At 45.3% G+C, this 25,195-nt stretch overlaps 1 protein-coding gene across 2 annotated transcripts in view; it reads right to left on the bottom strand.

Moving 5' to 3' along the window:
- LOC144781884 (uncharacterized) overlaps positions 1 to 25,195 on the bottom strand; it is a 698,016-nt gene that overhangs the window by 343,295 nt on the left and 329,526 nt on the right. The gene's annotated exons all lie outside the window — the stretch shown is intronic.

The following is a 25,195-nucleotide window of genomic DNA, read 5'->3' on the forward strand; positions in this document are numbered from 1 at the left end:
GGGCTGGATATATGAATTTGTGTGGTTATCCAAATTAGGAAAGCAATGAGCTGCATGAGGGAGCTTCCTCCAGCACAGGCGGTGAGGCCAGTATGTAATTACTATTAACTGCTGAAACATGGAGAAGGTCAGAAGCAATTGAGGGTACTCAGGTGGACAGCAATGCACATTCTTAAAATGTATCTGTACAACGTATCTGAAGCCGAACAGAATGATAACAAGTCTTACTTCATCTCAAAAGCTCCCTTTAGAGGAAGAGTCTACTTTATGATCCTCTGTTTCTCACCTACATATGCCACGAATGTTCTGTCCTCACTTGTCTTGTGGAAATGGTCAAACATTACGACCATCTCACTTCTGCATGGGTCCACGCACTAGCAGCACCCACATCCGAGTGTAAAGGCTTGGGAGACTGACAGGTCTCAATTGATTCACGTCTCTAAATTGACTTATCTATGGATACTTGCAAAAAAGAGGGGCTTGACAGCGTGCGCACCTTCTTTATTTTCTTTTTGTCCTTAACGCTTATTCCATCTTGAATTTGATTGTGTGCAAGCCTGGGAAACGTGGTCTGCCCTAAACCACGTGTATAATTAAACAATTCAAAATGGGGCGATGTGTCACCCCAACCGGACGCATAGCATGAATTGAGCATGACTCTGATGCCAAAATAAACCATTTTCATTTTTATTCAAATTTCTTCCGATTTTATCATATCATTTTCATCCTTAGTTCTTATTGTCACATGAGAGACAACTTATGTTCTTTTAATCCTTATCAACTGCAGACATGCCAATCCTGGCCTTATGCTGTAGCGCAGTACATAAGTGATCCTCATTCATTGATCCAAATAACCCAATGCATTTCGTTAATTTATACAAGGTAAAAACAGTAGAACTCAATCTAGAGATTATTGCGCTGTATTAATTCATATGCACATCTTGACAACAATGTTTTTTAATCGTAGAGTACCCCTGATGCTGTGCGTCCGGTTGGGGTGACAAATCGCCCCATCTTGACTTGTTTAAGTATCTATGGATATCCACAACAGACTTCAAGAAATTCAGGACAAACTGAAAACACACCTGTACTGAGCCAGTGGGCATTCCTAAAATCCCTATATGCATTAAGCACACCTGGCCTACCAGCTGCACTCGGTCTGTAAGATAGTCTGAATACTCAGATCTACCTTGCTTATTGACCTAAGGTTGCTATGCTCATTAAAAGAAAATTACATGCCATTTCAATGCAATCAACGTACTGTACATTCAGTTTCCTTCATGCAGCCACGATCAGCCACGCTACATTAAAGCAGCCAATATGCTGCTGCTTAGAAAGCATCACGTAGCATTTATGCCTTGTGGTACATGCTTCACAAGCAAACAAACGTACATACATGAACACTAGCCTGAAGCCAATCACGCTACAAAGATAAATCATTAGAACCCTCCAAATGGCTGTCTGTGGCATAGGTAATGCACTAGGGGAGAAAGTATCTTGTGCCGATGACTGCGGGTGGTGGGCACCAGCACTGCTTTTGCTGGACTGGAATTTATGTCTCATTATCACACTTTCACCTAGAGCATAAGGGAAAGGCGGAAAAAGGAGAAAGAAAAACAGCTACAAAGAGAGAAAGTAAAGAAGAAAAAGAACCTGCAAGAGTGAACTAAAGAGACAGAAAGTGTAAGGTGGTGGAGGATACAGAAATTAGGTGTAATGTAGAATGGCAGGCTTGATATTGTGCAACTCCACCAACCAGAAATGCTGGCGGGTTAGCACTAATTAAAAACCACACAAGTGTTTGAAACACCTAGCCTAGTCAGGCACTTAAACCTCTCCTGTTAAAAACTTACGTAGAGGGGAAGACTCCATCCACATTTGAAATTTGGATGGCCCAATGCAGACGACTCTGCCTTCTGGGAAATTATATATAAAACAAGATCGGCCAACTTCCCCAGGATGACCTTATCATAGTGGGTGGAGACCTTAACCTCGTTCTAGACTCCACACTTAACCGCCAATCGACTTGCAAGTACTGTCCTCCAAAATCCCAAGGACTACAAAAAACCATATGTACAAAATATAACCTTAAAGACACAAGGCGATTTCAACACCCGGTCATCAAAGAGTACATGTGAGGGATTCGCCCCGACCCAACCCAAGATGGCCGCCGGGCTGGACCCAACCGGAAGTGGAGTTGGCGTTCCAGTCGTCCACAAACAATCAGGCTGTGCAACGTCCGCTTTGTGGACACAAATGGCCGAGGATGCAGAGCCGATGCGAGAGGAGCAGGAGCGGGAGACGGACGACCGAGAGGAGAACAGTGAGGACGCCCCGAGGGGAAGAGACCGAGGAGAAGACGCCGACAAGAGCGAGGAGAACAGCGAGGACGCCACAAGAAAGAGCGACCAAGCCGAAGACGCCGAAAAGACCCCAGAGAACGCGAGCGAGACCGGCCCCCTGAGGGAACCAGAGGCGGCGGGATCTCACGATACCACGGTCACCGGGGACCGTGGCAACAGGCGAGTGACGGGGGAGACTGGGTATTTGTTTAAAGGGTGGTAGACGGGCCGCCTGAGCACCTCACTGAGTCGCTAGCATGATACTCCCCCACTTAGACACTCCACTGTTAGGGACCGGTATAAGGTGTGCACACATCCCCTTCCCTGAGTGTACAGAGTGAATCCAGAGACCCTGACGCTTGTGTTTTCTTTCCTTTCCTTTTCTTCCCCCCCCTTGGTTCTGGAGGCCGGTCCACATCCTCAACTCCGTGAAGCCAAGCCCAACCCGAAGAATGGATCAAGAATCAAGACCTTGTTTGGGACACCTATTTCATTTGCACCTGACTTCCAATACATTTGAGTTAAGGGAATCGAAACGTCGACACTAATGTACCATATGGCTTCAAATATCTTGAATGTATTGCGCAATGGTACTTACATACAATCAAGTCTGTCTACTGATTACTGGAAAACAGACCTTCTGTCTTTTTGCCTGATTCCTCTCCTTCCTATTGTTGTTTTGTTTTGTTTGTGTGGGTCAAAGGTTTTGCCCAATTGATAATAATTTTGTTATCACTTATATTGTTTAAATAAACTCTGTCCGGCTGGACAAAGAGCATATTGTCTATTTAGCATATGTTGATTTCGTCACCAGTATTCGTTTTCTAGGGACCCCTGTCTTTAGTAACAATTACTCGCCCAAGGTCCCTAGTGTATTGCCTTTGGGTTTACCTTGTCTCTTTAAAAAAGTACAGCAAGGGACTAGGCAAGGCTGCCACTTGCCCCATCTCTATTCCTCCTAGCACTAGAACCTCTATTGCTCGACAAAAAACAAACCCTTGGCATTTCTGGCATTGGGTTTAGGAACAACTCTGTTAAACTAGCCGCATACGCGGACACCATTCTGATAGTCACAGAGACACCAGGCCACTCCATTCAAGCTCTTATGTCTATCATAGACCTTTATTCAGTACATTCTGGGTACAAACTTAACAGAGCTAAGTCTGAGGTGAAACCATTAAATCTCCATTGCACCAAAGAAGTGCTAGGTTCATCCGGCCTATACCAGCAATCCAGATTTATAAAATATCTGGGCATTGAGTTTGGGTCGGACCTCATAGATACCATCAAACATAATGAATATATAATCCTTGAAAAAACAAAAAGCTTTTTGACAATTGGTCCCCTAAATTTATCACGTGGTGGGGTAGAATTGAAACAATAAAAATTATGATCACCCCTATAATCATCTACCTCATTAACATGCTGCCCCTCTTACTCTCAGATGACTTTCATCGCAAACACGACAATCAGATCTCCAAATTCAGTTGGCAAGACAAAAAAGCCAGAATAGCCCTAACAAAAACTTAAACTACCTAACACATTAAGAGGAGTCAACCTAACAAACTTCAGGAACTATCAATGTGCTTTTTTAGCAAAACAAGGAGCGTACTGGGTTCATCCACCTAGTGGCTTCTCCCCTGTATGGTTGGACGTAGAAGAGTCCCTCCTAAACAATCTAAACCCACTGACTCTCCTAATGTCCAACATAAAACACATAGCTGACTCCAACTAAATTTTTCATTATACTAAAAACTCCCTATTGAGAATAGACAAGCACTTACCCTCAAGAATAAAACTCCCCAATAATGCTTTGCTCTGAAACAACCCGCACATTAAATATAACGGCAAGCAAGTCCTTTCACTCCCAGTCCTGGATAGATAAGGGTATCTCCTTCCCTTACCAGCTGGGCTCTAAAGCTCAACCCAGATACTTCTCCGATCTAAAAGTAGCATAAAATCTTGACATGTTAGAGTTCTACAACTTTCTTAGAATTAAAGCTGCCATTTCTAAATCAAACCACCATAATTTCACCCCAACACTGCATAACTTCATACTAAAACTTAATAAAACTGGTCACCAGGTATCTCACCTATAAAAAGTATTACACCCAAAAGCTTCAAAATTAAATAATGACATAATGAACTTCTGGGAAAAAATTATTCTAACCACATATCAGATTTAGACTGGGCTCAAATATGGAAATCAGTCGGCTCCCAGAAAATCTCTCCAGTCCTATCACAGACAAATGACTGGCTTTTACACAAAACATTCTGGACCCCATCACGCTTACATGCGCAGGGTATTCTAGATGGCCCCACCTGCTGAAATTGCAAACAAGAATTCGGCGATCTTGCACACCTTATACTTCACTGTAAGTCTCTTTCCGACTACTGGACTAAGGTCTTCTCATTCATATCTGCCCTATTTAATTGTCAATCCCAAAAAATAACTTGTATTCCTTATCAAAGGATTCCTAGATATTAACCTAGACAGAAGTGGCCTCCAAAGGCCCTACCTAACTCGCTGGGGAAATGCCCAGTGGAATAAAATGCCTGGCCGCCAGTGTGCCTGAATTTTTGACACTGTTGACTTCTAAAGACGTTTCTTTGCCACACTAACAATGATGCAGCCCAATAAGCAAAAAACACTTTAGTCGAGCTACAATACATTTTTGGATCTCAGCTCCTAGTTTGGGAATATGTACTTTTCTTTAAACCCTTGTATGTTTCAGTTATAAAGACAACACAATGACTGCAATTAAGCCACCGTAGTACTGAGAGAAAACATTTTTTGTGATAGTGCTGTGTAATAAAGAACTGGTAGACACATTGAATGTAGTGCCAGCACAGTGAAGCATGAAGGCGAAGTGTGATGCCTGCAAAGCTCTTGGACACATGTGGAAGATTCTTTTAAGTGCAGATTAGTATTTGGTGCGAAATTAAATATGGACTCTGGTTAAAATTTGACAGCTGTTTCCAATATTTTGCAAAGCTGTGCACCACCCTTTCAGTCAATGAAAGGTACAAGTACGTCTGAGTAGCTAGAGCTTGCATATCCTGTAAAAGACAAAAAAAGCTCAAGCCTAGGCTAGGCCTATCAGGAGGGCTAATATAAATCATCCTAAAAGACTGTTGGTACCTAGAAGCCTGCATTTTATTAGCCAAAGACTACTTCTTCTGCGGACTGAGAAGCCCGAATCTTGGATCTAGTGTCTCTCCAGGCAGAGGAGCGCAGAGTCCTCTGCCTGTCCTGCACAGTTGTGGATTTCTTGTCATTTGTTTGTTGTATCCGGAAATCTACTACTGTTAAAGTTGGTAGAACTAATCCTGAACATAGATTCCCTCAAAACAATACCAAGAACCCTTTTAAGCTCTATATGTGAGTGCCATGCAATAACACTACTTAAACTACATAGAAGTATGCAGTTATAAGCAGGAGTGGCTCATCCTTAAGCAAAGGTCAGCCTGACAGACACTCCCCTTTTTCAGGTCAGGCAGCCAGGTGGTGTACATGTGCTAAGTGCTCAGGCGCCTGGCTGTCTCAGACAAAATTTGCCAGGCTGGAGATTTCACAGCCTGGTGGTTGTGACCATCTCATCTCAGCAAAATCTCCTGTGAGCCCCCTCTTTCATGAGGAGGGGGAGAGTCACTGATAAACTCTGACCTAACTCTGACCTGGGAGGTTCAGTTTTAACCCCTGAAGTGCCCTGGGCTGAGTGTAAACCAGTGACACCTCGTTACAGAGTGGGGTGAAGTCATCAACTCTAACCCACCCCATCCCACTCTGTTACAAGTAAGAGACTGCCACCTCCTCTCATTGTCTGACCCGGAAGTCCCAATCCTCCAGGAACCCTCAAGGCTTTCCCTCCACCTCCTGAGATCCTGGCTGCGGCCCGGTAAGGTTTTTTTAATGTTGGGTGCATGCATGGTTATGTAAAAATTTGTGTGTATTTGTAGGTGCGTGCATGCTGTGAAACGGTGTGTGTATGTGCTGGGGAATGGAGTGTGTGCGTGTTTGTGCTTGTGAATGTAAGGGTGTGAGAGAGTGTGCATGTAGATGGGTGAGTTGAATATGTATGTGTCTCCGTGTGTGGCCTGCCTGCCCTACCGACGGTTCAAATTACTGGTCACCACTAGTTATAAGGAGGATTTTCAAGACCTCATTAGTTACCGCTTGGTGGTGCCAGCCCATAAAGAACACACGTTTTCTGGTTTTCAGAGCCCTACCACCCTCTGATGTTCCTAAATAGGACAAACTCTAAGAAGAAAGTTATCAGTTATAATTTTTATCATGGTGGATGCACAAGTGAAAAGGCAATTCTTTGGGGAGTTCCAGGCTTTGCATACTCCCAGTACCATGAAGTGGCAGGAACTTCTAACCAATATTAAGTGCACCTCCTTGCTTAATTTCCTTAGTATTTCAGGCATCTTTAGCTGTCTGGCTTCTCCCTCTCCCTGGTTGGCATGTCCAATAGCCCTTATTCATTCTGAGACATTGAGGGTCATCTAGACTTTTTCAAAACTATTTGTTTTGATTAATGTATCTCGTTTACCCTTTGAATGGAGTATTATAGGTGTTGTGCATTTTACTTCACCTTGTACATAATACAAACAAAATCACAACTCCCTTTAAATTTCAGAAGGTAAAACCTCCCACCACAAGGTGTTTTTGGTGTGTTGGTTTGAATCAACTTTAAAGCATCTTATTCTTAAGCAATGGGAGGATATGAAACATCCATGGCTGGAGTTGAAGCGCTCCTAGGCTAAAGGTGTTGTTGAGGTAGGGGGCATCTAAGGCAGATTGTAGGGAGGTAGTAGATGCTTCATTGGAGATGAAATTTGTCAGTTATGTAAGATCATTGTTAATCCGGTAAATAGATACTGGGTCACAATTAAGGGTGGAATCTTCATTTAGAGATGGTAGATTAGATGTTATGAGGTGGGACTAAGGTGGCATATGTCAGTGTTTCGATGATTCACAGCAAGACTTGTGTTAAAGGGATTGAAAGTTGGGGGGCGTGGCTTTGATGCCAATCAAGATGGCGGAGTGATTCCTGGGCTCCGCGCCGGTACTCCGTACGAAGCTTGACTTTAGTGGAAGAGCTCCTTTCATCTACACCAAAAATGTAGATTTATGAACGCTCTTTCTAGCGGGAAACACTTGGACTGTTTCTTCTGCCATTTTTCTTCTATTTTCGGCACTTTTGCAGCAGCGCGCAGTTTTCCCTCATAATGGCCACCATCTTAGCTCGACTGCATCATGTTAATAAGTTTCTTTCTGAAATGCCTAATTCCTAAATGCTAACAGCGTTTTGTACCCATCTCTCAAGCTAGATAAGTGATCTACATTTTATCTATTTGCCTGCTTGGACTCTATCCTGGCACTAAAAGGAAAACAATGTTATGCTTCTGTCAAATGCCCGCCATTTTGTGACGCCTCTTCGCCTCCTGACCTTCATGAATGGCAGTATGAAGTACATAAATAACATCCCCTTTTTACAATTTTTTACCCTGCTGCTTCCTCTATACTTTGGAAGAAAATGGTGTGATTTTTTTTTACCAACGGCCAGGGACGGCTTTGAAGCTGGTAGCGCCAGGTGCGACAATCGTTTTTGGTGGCCCCACACCCCATGACAGCCTCCTCGGATTCTCTCACTACCACCGGGCAAAAGTGCCCCTCATCTCTCCACTCATAAGCAATTGATGATTTCCAGAGTGTTACACAAAAGCAAGAAAGAAAAACTGTGGGTGGTCTTGATAGTTACCAGCTGGAAGAGATGCCCATAGTATCCACAATTTATTTGGAGAGGACACTTCAACCCCATAGGGATATTCCAGCTCACCCTTACCCTCTGGTAGGCTCTCCTCTTCAAAAAAAAAAGGTTACACCTTCAGGCTTAGCTGTTGAAAGTATGTATCTCTTTGCTAAAGGTTATGTAGAAGTATTAGAGTTAATTTGGAATTCCACATGCCCTGCAACCTTGAAATCACATTCTGGGTCAGGGGTCCCCAACCTTTTCTGTAACAAGAGCTACTTGTGTTCAATGAAAATCATCCCAAGCTACTAATACTAGTAATGCAAAAGTGAACACCCCATCCAAAAATGTCAGCAGTGATCACATCAGTAATATATCCAAATCATAGCTGAAATCCCCCTGGCACCAAGTGTAGGATAGTGGGCTTCTGTTCAAATAACCCCTGCCACATTTTGCCAGATTTTGGATGCACTTTGACTTGATGTGCCCTGTGTTCCTGCCAATCAGGTTCCACGGGCCTGTGCTCTTTCCCAAAACCGTACCTTTGTACCCCTAATTGGCACCTCTCTGGCCTCATGTAAGTCCCTTGTGAAACATACCATGGGTACCAAGGGCACTGTGACCAGAAGAGGCCTCTAAGGGCTGCAGCACATATTGTGCCCTCTTTGTAGGTCCTGTACCTTAACACACACACACACACACTGCCATTGCAGGCTGTGTGTTTTGGTACAGTGAAAAGTAAAGATTCAACATGGCACCCATACCTGTGTGCCATGCCTGCAACCAACTGTCTATGGTATAGGTAAGAGACCCTGTAGCTGGGTGCCCTATACCACTAGTGAGGGCACAGTTGCATGAGCACTGTACCCCAACAGTGTCCTGTCTTAGACACTGTTAGTGCAGTAAAGCCATAAAGAGTATAGGGTTTGGGAGTTTGTCATTACGAACTCAACAGCACCATCATTGCTTTACTGAATTCTGGAACGTTTGTAAGCAAATTTCTCAGTATGATAAACCCACACTGATGCCAGTGTGGGATTTATTATACCATGCACTCAGAGAGCATCTTAGAGATGGGCCCTGAAAAATGACCAGACTCTGGTGGGTTCCCTGACTGGTAAAAACCAGCTTGCCACCACAAGAAATGTTTCTGGACCCCGGGGGTGGGAGCCTTCGCACTCTGGTCACACCTCCCCCAGATCAGGAAGACCCATCTCTGGCAGGGGAGCTTCAAAGGCCGTGCCACCTTTGTAAAGCAGCCACCAGCCTCTCCTGCTTTCAGGAGCAGGGCCCCTTCCTGTCTCCCATCATTTTCGGCTGGAAGACGGGCTGGAAAAATTAATACAGCCCAGAAGGTGTGACCACCTTTGCCAACCCCAGCACTCAGGTGGAGGAGGCGAGGTGAAGCCCACTCTAGAGCACCCGCCAACTTGCAGATGGCAGGCACTCTCCAATCAGGGTTAGGGAGTGTGCTCACTCCCCCACGTGGGGTGAGCACACCAAGGGTGTAGTAACCATAAGGTCAGTAGCCAATGGGATACTGACCTCGAGACCTCTAAAACACCCCCTAAATACAGTATTTAGGGGGCAGCCTGAACCAAGAAGGCAGATTCCTGCAACCTACAAAGAAGACGCACAGCAGAGGAGACTGGAGAGAAGAACTGACTTGGCCCCAGCTCTACCCATCTGCAGTTTCCAGAGACCCTGCGCCAAAAAACGCCTTGACCTGCAGCCAGCAACCTCAAGAACCCCTGGTGGGGCCGATTTCCTTCAACAAAGACCGGATCCCATGTGAACAGCAGCTCTGTTCAAAGGAATCACCAAAGAAAGATTTCAAGCCTGCTGGGGCAAAGAAACAAGACGCCTGGAGCCACCACTGCACCAGCGCCTATGGCCCGAGTCTGAGTGGCCCACCGGTCCCAGCGAGGTCCACCAGTGCTACAGAGTCTGACTCCCCCATGGGGAGACCCCTCCAGGACTCCCTGACCTCACCTGTAGCCTCTGCATGGAGACCCCCTTAACCGCGAGTGGCCCTATAAGGTGAAATCCGATCTCAAAAGACACCCCTGCATCTAGCCGCCCTGCACCCTGGAGAAGAGGACCTGAAGTGCACCTAGACCCCTGAGGCCTCCAACTTACATGCCCAGCTGATGGTTCCTCCTGGAAGACTCCCTGCACGGAGCCAAAATCCAATGCCGGCAACTCCCATTGAAAATAACAGGGCACCCAACGCTAAATCAACACCCTGCACCCGGCTGCCCCTGTGCCGCTGTGGGTGCACCTTGTTTGCTAATTCGGATTCCCTTTTCCCTGAACTAAACCCTAGGAGCTTTGGTCTCACATCCAAGTGCCATGCCCGTGAACAGCCACCAACCAGAGGCCCGGTATCCCCCATTGGATAACATAGGGCTTCAGCACTATGTACCTGGCCGTCCTCGTGCCGCTGAGGGTGCTCTTTGAGTGCATCCTTGACTCTGGGGAAACGCTGGTTCTAACCCCAGAAACCCAACTCCCAAGGCTGATTACTCACCTGTAAACCGATAACCTGATTTTCTCCCACAGAACTACATTAACTGTTTTTCTGTGGAAAAGGTTCTGTGTGGATTTGAAAACTCTATGAGAACCTAAGAAACTGTGTGTTTACAAAAACGGACTTACTTACCTTTTATCCAGAAAATGTCAAAGTGTGATATCACACTGTGTAGAAAAAGTAATCTTGAAAAAGTAATCCTGAAAAGTAATCAAAGTAATCCAAAAGTAATTACAACTGTATTTGCACATTTTTACAAACCTGTAAGAAAAGTCAATATTTATCCAGCTTGTGAGCCACTCGTTGGAGACACCTGTTCTAGATGTTGCAATTCTTTTTCATGATGGCATATGGAAAAAGGTCTTGAGTCCATTGCAGTTGGTGGTAGATTTTCTGTTGGATGGATTTATTCTGGTTCTGGCTCCATCTACTATGAGGACTGAGAGGGCAGCTCTGAAGGTTTTTTGAATCCCACAGTTAGATAATTTAGAACTCTTAGTTTCCAGGCTGATGAAGAAATTCTTCTTAGAGAGAGGTGTGTCCGGCTCCATCTTTGGACATTCCCTTAGTTTTGAATTCTCCTCAAGCTCCACCTTTTGAGCTTTTCAGAGGTTGAGCTTAGGTTTCTTACTTTGAAAATGATCTTTCTGGTGGCAGTTGCTTCAATGAGAAGAATAGGGGAATTGGGTTAATTTTTCAAGACTGATCTTTTTCTTAAGATGTTTCTGTAAAGAATAATGTTAAGATCAAATGCAAGGTTTTTGCCGAAGGCTCCTTCACTATCTGACAGATCAAGAGAGGTGGTTCTCCCGATTTTTCTCAAAGATCCTCAGTTAGAGGAAGAGCAATCTATGTATCCTTTGGATGTTAAGAGAGCATTCTTGATTTATTTGGAGAGGACATAGCTGTTTAGAAAGACAGGCTGTTTGTTATGTCCAGTTCAGTAAAAGTTAGGCAAAGCCATCCAACTCCACCTTGGGTAGAGAGATTAATTAGACTATTCTTCTGGCCCAGGAGACTCAAGGAGCTGAAATGGATTGTCAGATACAAGGAAGATCTACAAGGAGCCTGTCTGCCTCTAGGGAGTCCTTTAGAGGAGCATTGGTAATGGAGCTCTGTAATGTGGCCACATGTTCATGGATCGATATAGAGTATGGTTGGGAGGTAATACATCACCAGAATTTGCCCCAGCAGTTTTTAATGCAAGCACTAACCTGTGACATGTGAATTGTACATATTTTGTGCAATATACATCTTGATTAAATGTTTTTCCTTGTGCATAGCAGAAGCTCTCTTGACTGAATCCGTTTGATATGTGCGTTATGAAGCTTTGGTATCACCCCTTTATGTAACTACTGTGGGGAGGAAGACTGGGGAGGAGGTAATGCCCGGTTTACTTCCATGGAATCTTCATTACTCTGATTCAAAATCTTCCTCGCTTCAGTCACGTTCTCATCCCTCCTCTCCCTTTCTATTTTGGCTTCATTTAAGAATGAGGCATGGGAAGGAACAGGAAGAGGGAGGGGTGAGACTTCCTTTTTAAATTATCAACATGAGAACAGGAAGTCAGCCATGCTGGCGGGGAGACGGATGGGAATTACTAGCACATTTTGTTTTTTGATTGAAGGGTTCTGAACAGGGAGGGATTGCTCATTATAGTAGTAGTATAAGGCTTTATTTAGATAAAAACATATCTTAAAAGCGTGAAATGATACAATAATTTAGCATCAAAAAAGATGATTCAATACACATATTACAAATGGGATAAAAATACTATACAAAAAAGATAAAAGACTGCATAAACTTGGGTATAAAATCACGAATTAAATATTTTCACTAAGCCTTTTGGATCTGATGGACCAAGCCCATCTTAAAAATTTTGACAGACCACATACATACAGAAACCGAGTATCTGACATCAAAATACGCAATGCTACAATATGATGTCTAGTTCCCAGTTCTTTGCATAATGGTTTTAGCCAACAATTCCTCAGTGATTTATATGCCGGGCATGCAAACAACATATGTGCAATGGATTCTACTCTAGACTCACAGATAGGACAAAAGGGAGACGTTTGGAATGGAACTTTCCAGCAGGCAGTCAATTTGCGAACTGGAAGGATTCCAACCCTGAATTTAAAATACAAAGCCCTATCAACGGGCTTCAGAATAATATCAAGGTAGGGTTCCCGGAATGGCACATCCTTGATCCTCAAGAAGTCATCTGTTAGTCGGCCAAATTTGGGATCAGAGCTGTTTTTGCTGATACCCATCTCCAGTAAAGTTTCTTCAAAGCTGCTTTGGGGGGGGCAGATCTAGTTTCCCAGGCATCACTAAGGCCCAACTCGCCAAGCAAGGATTTAACATCTTTGAGCCACTTAATTTTGTGCCAACCCAACATCGACATTACTTCCGCCAGTCCCTCCGCGTACTTTGCTAGTTCTGGCACTCGCCATAGCCGAGCCCATAATAGGAGCGGTCGGACCTTTGCCAGATCTTTAATCCGGTGGCACCCTAGATCGAGTAGCAGTGGTACTGTGGGGGTGCTCTGTGGGAGTGCCATTAGATCCTTAAGAAATTTGTTTTCGGATCTAGATAGCTGTTCTATATTACTTGTACCCCACAGTTCCACCCCGTAGAGGGCCGAGCTGACTCCTCTCGCCTTGTAGATGTCAATGACCGGGGCAATGGGTCTGGTTGAGGAAGAGCGCTGTTCCTTAAGGAGCGCCCCCACTACCCTTTTGTGGCTTAATAAGATCTTCTGTAAATGTGGGTTCCGCTGCATTGTGTCGGAAATGCGTATGCCTAGATAATCAAATTCTGTGACCCTTTCCAAGGACACATGAATCAGGACTGGGGATCCCCCGAGTTTTTTAGGGTGATTCAGCACCAGGTACTTGGTCTTGTCAGTATTAATTATGAGCCCTCTCCGAGTACAGAAGGACTGAAAGCTGTCTAGGAGGCTCTGGAGACCCACAGGGGACTTAGAGATGAGGAGGGTGTCATCAGCGACTAGGAGGGTTGGAATTCGCTCCCCTGCCAGGGAGGGTGCATCAGATGGATGTTTCAGCAGGTTCTCCACCACACCGTTCACATAGAGTGAGAACAGAGTGGGAGCAAGAACGCAACCCTGGTGGACACCCCTATTCACTGGAATTCTGCTTGTCTTCTGCCCCTGTATACCCCACCTCACCTGGGCAAAATGTCCAGCATGGAGCCTGAATAATATTGACAAGATGTACGAAGGAATGCCCTTTCTGATAATACTCCCCATAATCGGTCCCGGGGTACCAGGTCAAAGTCAGTCTTTAGGTCAATAAACGTGAGGTAAGGCTGCCTTTGCCTATAAGAACCACCTTCCAGTAAATGAGTAGCAATCTAAATGCCTGCTCTATGGTCCCAGTACCAGCCCTAAATCCTGCTTGGTAGTCCGATAGAATTTTATTTTCATCAACCCACTGCAAAAGTCTCCCGTGTACCACATTTCCGGCAACCTTCTGGGTGGAGTCGATTAAACTTATTGGACGATAATTGGCAGGGTCGTCCCTTCGCCCCTTTTTAAAGATTGGGACGACATCTTCCCCCTTCTATGAATCTGGGATTGCAGCGCCATTGTTGATGGCATTAAGTAAGATTGAAATAATCCTTCCCCATTGGATGCAGTCAAGACGGAGCAGGTCCCCAGGGATCCCATCTGGGCCTGCTGCTTTGTGTCGCACTATACATTTATTCGCATTTTCCACTTCTTTTGCTGTAAATGGGTGGCTTTCAGGTTCCCCTGGGGATTCCAAAAAGTTTGGGGGGGTGGGCTCATTTGGGCCATCCGGGTGGTTCGTGTATAAATTCGAGAAGTGGTCGAACCACATTTGGCCAGTAATATTGCACGTAATAAGGTCGGTAACAGGACTATTCTTGTTATGATGTTCCAGAAACTGCCAGCATCCAGCCCAGCACTGGCCTCCTTTAATGCTTGCCAATACTGGTCCTCCCACTCTTTTTTCGCTTCCACAACAGTCAGCTTATACTCTTTTCTAGCTAGCTGGATCAGCTCGGGGGACTTGCATTTGCCTGCTTTAATTAGTTCAGATTTCTATTGTCTGCATTTTATTGAATACCAGCCCTGGTTGCCCTTAAGCCTTTGGCGCTCCTTTTGTACAGTACATCTAGTTTGTACTAGGAATAGATTGCCCAACGCATTAACAGTGTCTCGAAAGACTACAGATACCTCCGATGGATCCAGGGTAGTAGTGTCTAACTTAATCAGTGCAGCTACCAAAAGGACCCCTATTCTCTGGACTTTCCCCTTGTCCAGGGCAACTTTGCACCATTTAAGGCTCCTCCCGCAATTAGATGGACAAACTTCTGAGGTTGACATTATTTTAATTGATGCGACTGGTCCGTTTGCACACGGCCACAAGGGATGTAAACTCAGAGAGAGCAGGTTGCGGTCACTATCTGTGGTAGCGAGGATCTCCATATCCTGCATGAAACACCAGAGCTTAAAGTCTAGGAGGATATAGTAAATCCTTGAGGAATGGTTAACCCTCTTGTACGTATGGGCCCCAGATGGGTCCAAGGTAGTCCTGCCATTTGCCGCCCGTAGGCCAAATTCCATAACTAAGGTGTTCAACTGAATGGCCCGTTGAGACCACCTCTTTATTGGTTGGATTGCAAGAATAGGTATACCCCTCCTTGCATCATCCTCGGCGATATCCAGAATGTCCTCTGCCGCGAGGGGCTCGAATGTACAATTGAAGTCCCCCGCGACCAGGACATGCATGCTATCGTGGCACTGTTTGAGTTCATTTTCCAGAATTGTAACTATGGGAGATGGGGAGCCACCTTTGTTACCCCTGGCATAAATATTAAATATTTCCAGGGTTCGCCCTCTCTGTAACCCCTTTGCAGAGATCCTTAGAATATCTGGGGAATTAGATTGCTTTTGCGAGATATAGCATCCGAGAGAGATACTAACCCATATTAAAAGCCCTCCTGAAGGGTGGCATCTCCCTGTAGGGGGGGAAACTGCTGGTAAAAAGTAGGTGGTATAGCCGACCTTATGGTGAGGCTCCAGACTCCAGGTCTCCTGGAAAATACAAATCATGTGAGACTCGATCAAGGCAATCCATTCTGGCAAGTATAGTTTCCTGGAGATGCCAGCTATATTCCAGCTGAGAATCTTTACAACCATGTCGGCTAAGCTGGCTCTTGGGGTGGGTGTCTTAGTGCTAAAGGTAAACTATCTCGGCCCCCGGTGGGCTCTGTTGTCGAATGCAACAGATTAACAACATGTGAACCAAAGGTATCTCCCAACCTGGTAAGTTGTTCTGGTAGGGTCAAACTGGTATCTATAGGACCACCCTGGGCGGCCTGTATGCCAATCATACTGGTCCCAATTGTGGTCTCTTGCAGTGGTCCCTCTGTCTCAGCAATCCTACAGCTGTTCTGGGTGGATGGAAGTTCAGACACTAGCCTGTTTAAGGGGCTAGGAACATTCGAAGGAAGAGCGCTGTCAGAGGTGTGGGTAGTCCCAGGTGGCTCGACAAACGTCCTCAACCCTTTAGACCGGGTCATATCAGCTACATTTGGTGGTAATTTATAAGGGAGGTGATCATCATATCAATAACCACAGTCTATCCGGTAGGAATCTGGGCCTCTATTGGGAGCAAAGACAGTATGGGTATAGTAATTGTTAGGATGGGACCGCCTTGCACCCCCCAGGATGATTAACGGACATTCTGTGTGTGTTGTATGTAAGCAGGTTGCAAGTGAAAGTGGCTCAGGTCATATGTGCCAATTCCTCTACTATCATGACCGCACTGTTGGTTACATATAAACCTTGCAACCCGAGCATCCTTAAAGTTGACAAGGATGCAATCCCCCGGAATATCTTTGGACCTGTTGCCAACCCAAATGACCCTTCTTACAAAAAGAACCTGACCATCAAGTTGGCTTGGAAGGGGTCTATTCTTCCTTAACCAGTACGTGGTTTTATTTTTAAGCTCATGATAGGATTCCAATTTGCCGGCCTTAAGCTGTGGAACTCCAGTGAGCACAACTACGTAGGGCAGACATTCGGGCGGTAGATTAATGTGGGTTGAGTTAATATCGTCGGTTGCTGCCATGCTGGGTTTTTGGGCTAGTACAGGTAAATTGCTACTATGACCCGCTATTTTGCTTTGGTTGGTGTTAATTTCCTGTCCCTGCACGGGTACGCTTTGGGAGGGTCCTTTTACCCCTTTATCCGTAGTTAAATTAGTGTTTTTTCTTGTTTGCTGAGCACAATGAGGTGGAGTGACTATTACTACAGAGTTAGTTCCGGACAAGGGTCCAGAGACTACGTCGGGCGTTGCAGCTACCATCGCAACTGTAGGTATGGGATCCATCAGCGGGTTTTCCTTAAGTTCACGCACATCCTGTCTGTTCTTGGAGTGTAGCTTGATTAGTGTCTTGAGGGAAAAGAAATTGTCGAGTGTGGCTTGTTCGAATCTATCCAGCCTCTCCGACAATACCTTTACCCTCTCAAGTACCGGAAGTATCAGGGATTTCACAATTTGCTCTATGTGGGCAATGAAAGGAGTCTGGTGCAAAGTACCTATAGTAGAGGGTAGCCTTGGACAAGGGTTTGCCAGCTCAGGTGGGTTTCGCGAGACCTGACTACCAGCCAAAAGTTCACCTCTTGCTATTGTGGGCAAGGGTTTCGATGGCCTCCCTAAACCCGATGGTTGCTCGCTTGGTTGATAGGTTTTTGGTTTTAACTTCTTTGAGGACTTGAGGCGTCCCCCCCACTGCCCACTACCAACTCTGTTCCTTTTATTTGGCGCTGTTCTGGGTCCTGTGACAGTCACTGGCTCTGACTGCACTGAGGTGCCCTTGGGGGGAATGGGGTTGCTATTAGGATCGTGTTCCCTGTTTAAGATATCTGACTCTAATACAATCGGAAAATCCAACTGGTTTGGAGGCTCTAGCACATTAGACCTCTCCAGGTTAACCCCTATGGTGCGTGGACTGGGCAATGCTTTTCCAGACACAACACCTTCAGTACACACATCGATGTTAGCGGGGGAAACTGCCAACGCTAGTGGTCCCAGGGAAGAACGCTTGCGATTCAGTGGTTCCATAGAGAGGCGACGCTCAGTGATGGCGATTTCATGTTCAAGAACCGACTATGCTCGGGTGATGAACTGGTCAAGCGTACCACTAACGCAACCCCCCCCCCACCCGCCTATCCTTTCCAGAGCATGTGGACATTGGCATGAACAATATTTTTATCAAGAAATAACTCAAGGGTCCCGATGATACAACAATGGGATGTGATGCAAAAGTCAACACAAGTTGTCCAAATACCTTTCAGAGTTCCAAACAATGGGAGGGAGGTTTGGGGGGTGCCCAGCCCGGCCTTGCCCGGCCTTCTCCGGCCTCTGACGGCCACAGACGGTCACGCCCTTGTCCCGGGCTTCTCCCGGGATGCTCCCGCGCTGCAGAAGTAGCCAGATGGATTAATACTGCCGGTGCTGTGGGCGGAGACAAGCCCCGGGCCAGGTTAGACAGCCCCGAGCCTTCTGGGAGATTGAGTTCAGCCTTCGGGGTAGAGAGTCCTCTGGGTTCGCGGACAATCCTAGCTCATGTCCTCAGCGGCAGCGGGAATTGTTTTCACTGCTCCTGCCAGTGTCCAAACTGCAATTACCAAGATGTGCACGGTGAGCCCACGTAACAGCAGCACACACAACGCTGCGGCACCCGCGATAGCGGGTGCGGCGAGATTTATCTCCTGCGTCGGTGCTGTGGGCGGAGACAAGCCCCGGGCCAGGTGTAGACAGCCCAGAGCCTTCTGGGAGATTGAGTTCAGCCTTCGGGGTAGAGCGTCCTCTGGGTTCGCGGACAATCCTAGCTTGTGTCCTCAGCGGCAGCGGGAATTGTTTTCACTGCTCCTGCCAGTGTCCAAACTGCAATTACCAAGATGTGCACGGTGAGCCCACGTAACAGCAGCACACACAACGCTGCGGCACCTGCGATAGCGGGTGCGGCGAGGTTTATCTCCTGCGTCGGTGCTGTGGGCGGAGACAAGCCCCGAGCCAGGTGTAGACACCCCAGAGCCTTCTGGGAGATTGAGTTCAGCCTTCGGGGTAGAGCGTCCTCTGGGTTCACGGCCAATCCTAGCTCGTGTCCTCAGCGGCAGCAGGAATTGTTTTCACTGCTCCTGCCAGTGTCCAAACTGCAATTACCAAGATGTGCATGGTGAGCCCACGTAACAGCAGCACACACGACGTTGCTCATTATGTAACTACTGTGGCAAGGAAGACTTGGACTCGGAGTAATGAAGATTACTGGCAAGTAACCGTGGCATCCCATGTCGTTGTGATCACTTCTTTGAGTATCATTTTTACCATGACTCCATTGTCATCACCAATTTTAGCTGATGATCACATCACAGCATCCTACTCACAATAAGTTTTTTCAATAGCTTTGTTTTAACATGATAACCCATTACATCGTACAGCATTCATAATCACTGCATATATATTCATTCCCTTCACAGATGTTGTTGTGATCTTGTTTTATCTATTTCTTATGATGACACACTGGACCCGATTCACAAAAGTAATCTGAGACAAAATCCTAACTTTACGACTTTCGGTATTCACAGAAGGCATTTAGGAGTAACTTTACGACTTTCGGTATTCACAGAAGGCATTTAGGAGTACTAAAGTTAGGATTTTGTCTCAGTCAATATTACATTTTGGTCTTAAGTTAAATTTGAGACAAACTTACATTTCAGTGAGACAAAATCCTACCTTTATGACTAGGATTTTGTCTCAGTTAAATTTAAGATTGAGGGAGACCAAATCCTAACTTTAGTACTCTTAAATGCCTTTTGTGAATACCGAAAGTCGTAAAGTTAGGATTTTGTCTCAGATTACTTTTGTGAATTGGGCCCACTGTTTCATTTTTTATTCCCACTTCTTTTACTGTGTGATCACCTATGAGCACTTCACATTTATTTATATCTCAGAGATGCATAATGCTATATTACATTACATGATATCGGGGCAACTGCTATAACCATTAAATATTTATCTCTTGTGCCTTCAATAAGTCCTTTATGAACCATTGAAATTATTACAATCATAGTTGTCCAGAGTGTCACTATTTGGCATATTGGGTCGTCCTTGTGTTTATATTCATTGTGGACAGAGCATTTACTTGAAAATGAGTGCAGAAAGGGTACCTGATACGACCCCCAGGTTGGTGCAGCCAGATGTGTTTGAGTTAAAAAAGACAGATTTAGTTGAACTAGTGCACATTTCATGTTTTTCTCTTTCATTATTCAACACATTTAAACAGTTGTTGTCTGTGCAGAGCCAGGAATATGAAAACAAATGATGATGAGAACGAAATGGGGTACAGGAGAAAAAGAAAGCTCCCTCATAGTGTTTAGAGGACAACACTCAGACAGGGTATGTCATCGATGCAATTAACATTGCAAATCACCCAATCTGCACATATGCAGTGTGATTTACGGGTTGTTCCTCTTCTGTTGTTTCGGCAGTTTGTTTGCTGTGTCCACACTTCCACCCCTATCCCTGTCACAGAGTCAAAAATGGGCTCTGCCAGCCTCACCCCCAAGAAGGTGGGCAACAATCTAAGAAGGCTTTAGCGCCCCCATCAGTTGCCTAGGGCTGTCCATGGTGGGACGGGGGTGAGCACCAGGTGCAGATTGAAGGCTCCGATGTACGGCGTATTCCCAGAGTCCCAGGTTGCATTGGCTGCAAGCTGGGGGTCTCAACTTGGATGCCTGACAGGGCCGTATTGCCAAAGAGGGCAGTCGGGCATGAGCCGATTGGCCAGTGCTTAAGTGCCAGCAGAAGGGTGCATTTTTTGGAGCTTCTGTCCACTGCCCACAGTGTGTCCTATTGCCCTCCCCATCCACCGCCATGCCCTCACGTGCGGGTCACTGTCATATGGGGCCGGCATGAGGAGGCAGGCTAGAGGAACATAGCGCTAAAAAAAATTAAAATGCTTTGAGGCGGGGCAAGGATTGGGGGGAAGCCTTGCAGCATTGTTGTTAGGACGCTAGCTTGGCCTCCGTGAAGCTAGACCTGACTCCATAAGCAGTGTTTTTCCCCAACTCTCTTCCCCCAGCCGCCACACTGTGGCCATGGTGAGTGGGAGAGGGATGAGTGTGAAGAGGCCAGGTGTTGTTGTGGCCATTGGGCCATTCTCACCTAGTTGTCTGTTTTCACCTCAGCCACCATGAGGCCATCCTGGCCAGAAGGGAAGCAATGCCATTCACCTTTCACCTGCCCCCTCGTCCACTAGGACTTTACAATTAGGCAATAGTGGGAGGGAGTGGGTGAGTGCACAAAGGCAGACACTCCTTGCTGGAAGGCAGGTGTTGTCGCCATTTTCACGCCAACACATTTTATTAAATAATCTAACCGGCACATGCCCAGTTTATTCTGTGTACTTGTAGCATTTACTTGCTGGAGAGATCTGTGTTTTGTCTAGTCAGGTTTAACTCATCAAAAGTTAGTAGAGAGGGTTTATATGGCTGCTGCAAACAACACGTAGCTTGCAGATCACAGATTTGTATTTTATGTAGAAAGGTCAATGGGTTACTGCTTAGATGTCCTTTTGTTACTTGCAGCTCATAAATTACAATCAGGGCCCTTGGAATTATGCGGCAGGGAGGACCAAATTATACGGCAGAGATGACAATATTTGGGGGCAAGAAAAGACACATTATGCAACTTTTTTGATGGTATTGTTTCATTATTTTGTCACTTTATAGCATTTTCATCCCAGTCTGGGAAAATGTTTCACCACATTAGTATAGACTTAACCATCAAATACAGCAATAACAACTGAAAGGTGACCAGTCAACATTTAAGAAGGGCCTTCCAATGCGCAGGAACATGAGTCATCAAGTGTTTAGTAACTTTTAAAGCGACCTAGCAAACACATTTTTTTATCTGCCTATTATGAAGAATTAAGTGCCAAATATGGCAAATCCATTATTATGCAGAAAACACAGTGGCTGCTTAATCATTAAATACAGTGCTACCAGTTGTAATCCTTCCACTGCAGCACATTATGGACCAGCATCAAGGAGCCGCATGCAAACTGCAAAGCATAGAAAGGTATTTCACTTTTAATCAATCTTTCTCTATTTTGATATTGCTTAAAAAGGGTTATCTGGGTAGTAATAAAGTCTCATTAATGCAGACAACCCCAACCACTACGTTATGTTTTAATTCTTATCTGTCTTTCACCAGACCAAGCACTTGTAATATATAATACCAACCAATATGGAAGATATGCTACCTTTACACCTTGTAACCCTCATTGTCTTAGGTAATATGTCCTATGAATTGTTTTACACACTTGTATGATTAATTTTCTGTGTACAATATGTGAGTGTGATGTAAATCGCGATAACACCCTGCACTGGGATAGCACTATAAAAGAAATTAAATAAGAAAATCAATTATTCCTTTCCCTTACAAACAAGGGTTGAACAAAGTCAAAAATATGCTTTGAAAGTGGAGTGGTGCGATACTTGCTCTGCATTCCTGTGAGCAAGCATGTCCAGCTTCAAGGAAGGTTCCATGGTATGTCTCCCCTTAAACAATTTTTTTTAAAAACGTCAAGTAGTGGTTTTTTAAAGCAGAATTTTCCCATAAACATGCTCAAAAACACTGTCTCTCAAAGTGCACTTACCAAATGCTGACATACTTTAAAGGTGTGCCCTGTCAATGGAAACGTTTGACTCCATTTAATTCAAAATGTGCAGCAGGTGCCCCTGTTTGTTAATATTTACTTCCATATGTGAGTGCTACAATTCTTTGGTAAAGAAGGTTCTCATCTGCCATTGGCAATCTGTTAATGCCGAGAATTACATGTGGCAGAATATTGCCATTTTGATGGGTGACCCAGAGGTCAAAATTACCACCAGTATGTCAAGGTCGGAATTTAGTTTTGGTTACCTGCATCCCTGCTCAATATGCCATGGCTGTCCTCCCTAATGCCCAGAATTATCTTGAGTATGGTAGCGCCAGCATTTAGTTTTAGCTGTCCCGTATGCCAATTTAGTTTTAGGTGTCCCTTATGCCAAGAATTATCTCCAATATGTCCATGGCAGTTTTTTACCACTGGCATCCCACAGACAACAAATTACCTCTGGTGTGCCAGCACTGGCAATTTGCCATGGGTGCCCCATCCCATATGCCAAGAATTACCTCCAATATACCGGTGCTTGCATTTTACCACAGGTTTCCCTTGTACCAAAAATTATCCCCAGTATGTCAGCACCAGCATTTTACCACAGCTGTTCCATATGCCTGAAATTACAGCTTATGTGCCTGCATTTTACCTAGGTACATCATATATCAAGAATTACCTCCTCCACTCTACTTCATTCTCACTCACTCAGTCACTCTAGCTCACACTCACTTTTACTCATTCTCTAATTCTAACTTAGGGGCTGTTTATGATGCCTGTCAGACCGGCTTCCGCAGTCCTGTCAAAGGCAGACATGCGGTTTAAGGTCTCTTCAGAAGTGGTTGGTCCGACTGCTGGATACGATACATGATTCATGTACTCCAACTGACTGCTGAAAGACCGCCAACTCTTACAGAATTTCTCCGACCGCTGAGATGGCAGTCAGAGATAAATTGCATCCACACAACTGTAAAGGGATCTCCGACCACTGTCCGGTTTATGATGTGGGTTTCCGATGACACAACCATTCTGGTCCAATTGGCTGCCTTGAGTAATCGGAAACAAAGGATTTGGGGTGCATACTCACCCCAATCCACTTCTCTCCAGCAGTCTCCACCATGGATCTTTTCCTCTAGGTCCCCCCTACATCTCAGAAGCTGAACCCCGATAACAACAATCCTGTGGGTGCCGGAATCCAGGTAAGTCCTTCTGCTGTATGTAGCCCCATTGACTGGACTGTGGACATTCTGCCACTCTCCAGCGCTGGGGTACGGGGTACACAAGGCTTATCCCCTCATAAGGTATGCATGTGTGTACATATCATATGTTTTCTGTTAGTTTTGTACACATTTGGGAATATGTGCTCTGTTGTAGCAGGAGTTGCATAGTAATATGGTGGGGGGAAGCTTCCCAGCCTCGGCGGTCTGAGACGGCTCACGAAGACCGCAGTTGGACAGTCGGTCCAACCGTCATTGTAATGAGGCCGTTAGTCTCACTTATTTCCGCTCCCTGAGATTCACTCAATCTCACTTAGTTACACTATCACACTTATACACAACACACATACACTCTCACACAACATTCAACAAGGTTTTATTTTACTTACTTGCCTTCAGCTACCTGACCTGTTGTGCTTCAGATAATGTTATTGAGTAGACTCTCAGGGTGGTACGCAGCTTCTTAAAGCCTTCAGAATTGAAACATAAAGTTGGAGTCTGCACAGTGATGCATAGGTTGTCAGTTTCTTGCCTTATCGCCTCATCTTGTCATAAGATAGGGTGCAGTGAGTGAGGCTCTGGGCAACCTCTCTCCCCCATGACGAGATGGGAGAGGATGAGCTGACTGTATGACTGATGGGTATCCCTGGGTACGGTAGGGATTTCCACAAACGCACCCTGGGCTACTTGTACCAGTGACAGTACAGCATGTCACTCATGGGGCGGTCTAGAGGCCTGGCAAGATCCAGAGTTCAAGTTCTCCAGGCTAGTCCTGGTCAATCTTTCTGATCACTGTTGCAGGTGCATCTATGCGCCTTTGCCAGCCATGATTTACTGCCTCAGGCGGCAGCAGGGGTGGGCATATTAGTAGGCTATTTGTCAGATTTTGTTCCAGACTACTGCATATCATGAATGTGGACATCAACGTTTAAATCAGTGACATATGTAAAATAGTTCCCTGTAAAAACATTTTTATGCGGCACAGTCTCCATAAAAATGATTGACCCATTCAGCCCACTCACTCGCCAGTTGGGGAGGATTAATGCAGTTTGCCAATCTCCCCCTCAATTATATCATTGTTCTGCTGGCACAACCTCTATATTAAAGCCTGTTGCTACTGTGCCGGACACCACTGTGTTGATAACCATGTCATCATAAACGACAGACATGTGCCCTATGAGAGCCCAGCAACACGCAGGTCTTGCAGTTATAATGGTTTGTCTCTGAACATCAAGGTTTGAATTCTGATAACGTGGACAATTTTATTCTAAAATTTAGAGACATATCTCACCTTGAATTGCAGGAAAACTATAATCTTTTTATGTTCTCTATTACCTATTATTCTGAACATAAATCAATCCACCATCCAAATTTCCCCCAAAACCTATGGAGCCTGTCACAACCTCATACAGTCCATGGTAAGCTTAGATTACCAAGACTTTGACATCCTGCAGGAAAGTAAGCCACAGCTTCACACCCTCCCTGATCTTGCTGGACAAACTTAAGATGGTGCTTCTCCCTCAACCCAGACATGGGGTCTCCCTAGGTTTTCTTAAGAATACATGGCCCATATGGATAAATGAAGCTATCCCATTAAATGCTGGGGAAGCATAATATTTTAGGTTT

This window comes from Lissotriton helveticus, chromosome 9 (assembly GCF_964261635.1).
Source record: "Lissotriton helveticus chromosome 9, aLisHel1.1, whole genome shotgun sequence".
Taxonomy (NCBI): Eukaryota; Metazoa; Chordata; class Amphibia; order Caudata; family Salamandridae; genus Lissotriton; species Lissotriton helveticus.